Source organism: Felis catus, chromosome D2 (assembly GCF_018350175.1).
Source record: "Felis catus isolate Fca126 chromosome D2, F.catus_Fca126_mat1.0, whole genome shotgun sequence".
In the NCBI taxonomy this organism is placed as follows: domain Eukaryota; kingdom Metazoa; phylum Chordata; class Mammalia; order Carnivora; family Felidae; genus Felis; species Felis catus.
Genome location: NC_058378.1, coordinates 13,219,318 through 13,225,317, shown reverse-complemented (window position 1 = coordinate 13,225,317; position 6,000 = coordinate 13,219,318).

Here is a 6,000-nt window from a genome sequence, read left to right as displayed (position 1 = left end):
AACCTGATTAGGGAGCAAAGTGGGGCCAAGAAAGGAAGTCGGGGATTTGTGCAGGGTGGGGGAGGGGGGCAGGAGGACGAGGAAGGAGGACCAAGAAGAAGGATGAGTCTGGCTGGCATGAGCCACAAACTAGAAGGATGGGGGGCTGTGGCAGGAGGGAGATATTTGAATGTGTGACTTCAGAAGGGATCCAGGTCACCTATACATCAACTTTGTCATATGACCTTGACGTGACTGTACATCTGGGTTCAGAATTGACTTCACTGCACCTCCCTTGACTTTGTACTTCAGTACTTAGCACTCATGACATGCCTTTGTAAGGACTGAAAATACGCTAAGACACCTTTCGATTTCACCCACCCCAGGGTGGCTAACCCACGACACACAGCTAACTTCTAGCTGTCCCCACACGGTAGTGTGGGCGGTCACATCTTCCCACTTCATCGTATTACAAGACGATAAACGTTTTAACGTACAAACTATTTAAACATTTTACTAACATAATCCGGTTTTTTTTATGTTTATTTATTTTTGAGAGAGGCGGGGGATGAGCAGAGAGAGAGGGAGACAGGATCTGAAGCGGGCTCTGTGCTGACAGCAGTGAGCCTGATGTGGGGCTCGAACTCACAAACCATGAGATCATGACCTGAGCTGAAGTCGGACGCTCAACCGACTGAGCCACCCAGGAGCCCCTTACAACACTCATTCTTTTTTTTTTTTTCAACGTTTATTTATTTTTTTGGGGACAGAGAGAGACAGAGCATGAACGGGGGAGGGGCAGAGAGAGAGGGAGACACAGAATCGGAAACAGGCTCCAGGCTCCGAGCCATCAGCCCAGAGCCCGACGCGGGGCTCGAACCCACGGACCGCGAGATCGTGACCTGGCTGAAGTCGGACGCTTAACCGACTGTGCCACCCAGGCGCCCCTGCAACACTCACTCTTAATGCCTACTGCCATCTGCACACAAGTGGAATTTCTTTCTGGTTTTTACTGAGAACTGGGATTGTTGGCTCCAGATGGGCTCTCTCACTGTGATGAGTTTTTACAGTGTTAACTAGACTGGGGACTAAAATGTCATAGGAACAACCCTGAGGCTTTGAAGGAATTCAGAGCAGTTAAATGTATTGTTACTTCGATGTTTTATCCGGCTCTTAACTACAGCCTTTCTTTCTGTCACTGAGATCCTCCGAGAGGAGGTTAATAGAATATAAAAGTACTTTGAGAGAAGACAGGAGACAGAATGGCCCATGTCAAATAAGTGACTTTTCTGAATCACTTATCTCGTTCATCACAAGTGCACTTTAACACAGCTGTATGATGCTGCGCCATCTACCCAGGAACTGGACATTTCCTCTGTATGATTTCAGCCCATAAACTTAACTCATTAATTCGGCTGCTAAACCACTTAGGGGATTCTGTATGTTGGCCTAAGCCAATAATTTTGAATGCATTTTTGTAATATTATTATAGGAAGAATAGAATAGCTTTTGGTTTCGTTAATTTCTGGTGTGATCGGTCTAAGTCTGAGAACGTTTGTGTGAGTTCTATCTTGCCACTGTCTCGTTCTGATATGGGTCCAAACTACATCACCCTCATCTGAGAAGGACCAGTGTATGTGTTGCCGTAATATCCAGGGCGCTCGTTCAATTCAACAAATACAGTTACCTTACAGATGAGATGTCCCCCCAGTGACTTTAACCATCAGAGTGGAGACAGAATCGGGGGCTTCTGCCAGCCTTCTCTGAAGGCCTTTTTGCCCTGGCTGAGTCTGAAAATAGCAAACACACAAACCACAACGTGCACCTCGGAAATGGTGAGGCCCATGCTTGCTCCTTCTCCCTCTCTGGTCCATCTCTGGGCCACATTATTGCAAGACGTACAGTTTTATTGCATGAATACTTTGATATTCCCTTTCCGAAGGGAGGACTGAGACTTGTAAGTGAATTGGCGCACTGGGTGGAAAGAAGCCAAGAACACTACCCTGAGTGAAACATGAGGAAGAATGCGTCTGTTCTGGGAGGGAGAAGGGTGGACAGGAGGGACCCTGCCCGGCACACGGCAGGAGTCGGGGAGAAGCACCCTCGGTTGACGGTAGAGATATATCCAAGGGGACTTGTAAAATCGTGGGGGATGTAAAACCCTCCTCCATCACCCCTATGAAGTCTCCAGCAAAACTGACCTTGGCCACTGGCGCTCTTAGTGTGAATGGAGTTCTTTTTGAAGCATTCAAAGGCAGCCAGTCATCACAATTACACATAATAAACACAAAAGTGGTTTCCAAACTGCAGACCAGGGTCCGCTGGTGCGTGTGTGAAAGCAATGTAGTGTTTCATGCCCAGCATTTAACAAATGAACTACGACAGAATCAAAAGATCGGGGCAACTTGCACAGAATAAAGGTAAGGTGGTTTTTGGAAAATCTTGTACGTTTGTTAGCGCCTGTGGACTGCTATAACAAAATACCACAGGTTGATTGGGTAGCTGATAATCTAGAGAAATGTTTTCACAGTTCTGGAGGCTGGGAAGTCCAGGATGAGGGTGCCGGCATGGCACGGCTGGATGAGGGCCCTCTTCCTGGTTCATAGCCGGTGACTTCTGTTGTGCCCTCCTGCGGTGGAAGGGGCTAGGGATCCCTCTGGAGCCTCTTTTATAAGGGCACTAACCCGTTCATGATGGCTCCACGTGATTTAAGCACACCCAAAGGCCCCACCTCCTAATAATCATCTTTGGGGGGGTTATAATTTCAGCATGTTAATTATGACTACGAATACAAAAATTTTAGACTGCCACATTATATAGGTCCTGAGTTGTGATATAAAAGGCTTTTCTCCTTGTGGATCATGGTAGAGAAAGCGAGGAACTCCACACTACAGTATAATGCGCCAATTACAGTGACATTGACACTTATGACACCTCTTGACAGCTCGCTCAGCTCTGACACGTGCCTAGAGTCCTCATAAAAGAATCCTGATGCCTGCTCCCTGCTGCACTGTTCACAGCTGCCCAGAGGTAGAAACAACCTAATGTCCGTCGGGGATGAATGGATATACACAGGATACACACAGGATATACCTCTGGTATATACATACATGGAACATCATTCAACCTTAAAAAAGAAGGATCCTATCATGTGCCACAACCTAGATGAACCCGGAGAACATTGATATGAGTGACATCAGACAGTCACAGAAGGACAGATAGTGTATGATTCCATTTAGATGAGGTACATAAGGTAAGCAGAGCCCTGTAAACAAAAAGTAAAACGGTGGGGCGCCTGGGTGGCTCAGCCAGTTGAGCGTCTGACTTCGGCTCAGGTCATGATCTCATGGTCTCTGAGTTCCAGCCCTACATCAGGCTCTGTGCTGACAGCTCAGCGCCTGGAGCCTGCTTCAGATTCCGTGTCTCCCTCTCTCTCTGCCCCTTCCCTGCTCACAGTCTCTCTCTCTTTCTCAAAAAAAAAAAAAAAAAAAAAAAAAGCATTAAAAACAATTAAAAAAAAAAAGAAAGTAAAATGATGGTCGAGGGGCTGGGGCGGGGGAGATGGGAGTATAGAACTGTAGTCACGTGGGATGAGAAAGTTCTAGAGAGGTTTTGTACAATAATGCATGTAATCAGCAAAACTGTATTGTATACTTAAAAATTGTTAAGAGGGTCGATTTATGTTATGTTTTCTAACACACACACACACACACACACACACACACACACACACACACAAAGAAGTCACAGCTCAGTGTTCCCCAGGTTGGGTACTCGCTCCTACCTCCCGTTCTTTCCGCTTCTCTGCTGCTTTCAAGGCCTTGCAGATCTTGTTTTGGAATCTCCGCTGAGCCCCCTTAAACAACCCTCTTTGGCTGAGCCCATCTTGCTCAGGGGGCCGCCTCTGACTTGCTGGCACTGGGCTCCACCTGGAGCCCCGGGGACCGCAAGACCACCGGGGCAGGCTGCCCCTCACCGAGGCAGGTGGGAGTGGCATCAGGGAGCCCCGCGCATGCGCCGATGCCACCAGCCTCACGCCGCCTGCCCCACCTGGCCGCGCCTGCGCAACAGGTGGAAACCCTGGAAGAAGGTGGTGGGTGCTTTGATTTTTTTCTCTCTCCGCTTGCCACCCGCCCATTGCCTCCTGGGAAGAGGCTCCTCGGGTCACCTGCACGGCCACGTGTGCCAGCCAGGGTCCTTCCTTGCTCGGAGGTTGCTCCCTTTTTTGCCCTGACAAAGATGCTCTCAGTGATCCCACTCTGCTCCGGCTCCCCTGGACAGGTTTTCAACGACGCCTGGTTTTTGGACCTCCCGTTGTGTCTGCGTTGTCCCATTTCAGCAAGAATCCAACTAAATCAGTTTATCCAGGACACCCCACCCTCGTTATCTGATCGCCTTCCATAACTGATCCTCCTCCCCACCCCCAGATGAGGGCTCTTCACCCCGCTGGCCCTCAGCAAGAATCTGCTTACCCCTGTTGTTTTCTCTCAGTAATTTCCATCCACTGTCCCCAACCTGCTCCTCGGCTGTGCATCCCCACTTGCGCGTGCTGTAGGGAGTAGAGCCCGATGTGTCTGAGCCACTGCAAGAGCCCATTGCCCTGGGTCCTATCCCCCCTCCCTCTACCTTGAATAAAATCTGCCTTACCTCTTCAACAAGTATCATGACTGTTTTCTTTCCTTAACAGTACTCACTTGGTGGGTTTCAAAGCTCAACAGGTCACAGACTCTGCAATCAACATCCTCAATGTTTGGGAGGGGGGCAGTTTTTTATACAGACGGGAGGGAGGAGGCAGACAGCAGGACCGCTCTGGACTGAATGCAAATCAGATGATGTCACACTCCCTCCCCAAACCTTCTATGCCTCCCTATTGCCCTTCCAGAAAGTTCAAACTCCCTAGGTCAGTTTAGCAGGACCCTCATCATCATCACCCTCTCCAGCCTGCCCTTTGCTACTTCTCTCCACTTCTAACTCTTTGTCCAGAACTCCAGAGCTGCCTAAGGCTCCCAGACCTTCTCTCCCAAGCTTTTTTTCCCCCTGCCTTTGTCAAGTCCTGCTCTCCGTCCCTATAGTTCTTTCAGATGGCCAATTCCACGTACTTTTCAAGTCTTAGCAGAAATGGAGCATTTACCACGAAACTAACAAAGCTTAAGCTTCAGGGTCTGTGCTAAGCCTTCATACCTAATTTTGTAACCTGGTATTCCTTTTTTTAAGCAGGGCCCCCAAGTTGTGTAAGTCTTGGGCCTCAAAAATCTGAATCTACTTCTGAGTCTCAGTGTAGACAATCTTGTCTTCCTAACTCCTTAAGACGGGGATCTTGATCTCTTGTATGTGTTGCCCACTGATCCCACACCCCCTGGGACAGCCCTGACTATGCTCCCCTGTGCACCTATGGACTCAACAGTCTTTGCGCTGAAACTCATAGAGAAAAGGAATTTGATTTTTATCCTTCAAGTGCCAAGGTGCAAAATGCATAGTAGGCAGTAAATAAAAATGTGAATATATGATGCACTGCATAAATTGATTTGGGGAAACGCTGTTTTTTAGGTTTCTCAAGATATTCTATGCATAAACCTCTGACAGGAATGAAGAGGAGTGGGCACTGCCCAAGAAAGAATTTCAAGGGGCGCCTGGGTGGCTCAGTCGGTTAAGTGGCCAACTTCAGCTCAGGTCATGATCTCACGATTTGTGGGTTTGAGCCCCGCATCAGCTCTGTGCTGACAGTTCAGAGTCTGGAGCCTGCTTTGGATTCTGTGTGTGTGTGTCTCTCTCTCTGCCCCTCCCTCCCCCCCACCTTGTGATCCACCTCTCAAAAATAAATAAACGTTAAAAAAATTAAAAAAAGAAGGAATTTCCAAAGCACTGCCCGGGCACGTGTCTGCAGAGTGCTGCTGTTGCAGATTCTGTCCTGTTTCTTGGAGCTTGAAGGAATTTGTGGGGACTTCACTAAATAAATGCAGCTTTATTGTCTGTTCTACCACCTGAGGATCTCTCTGAAACAGGACATTTTTATCAAAAAAA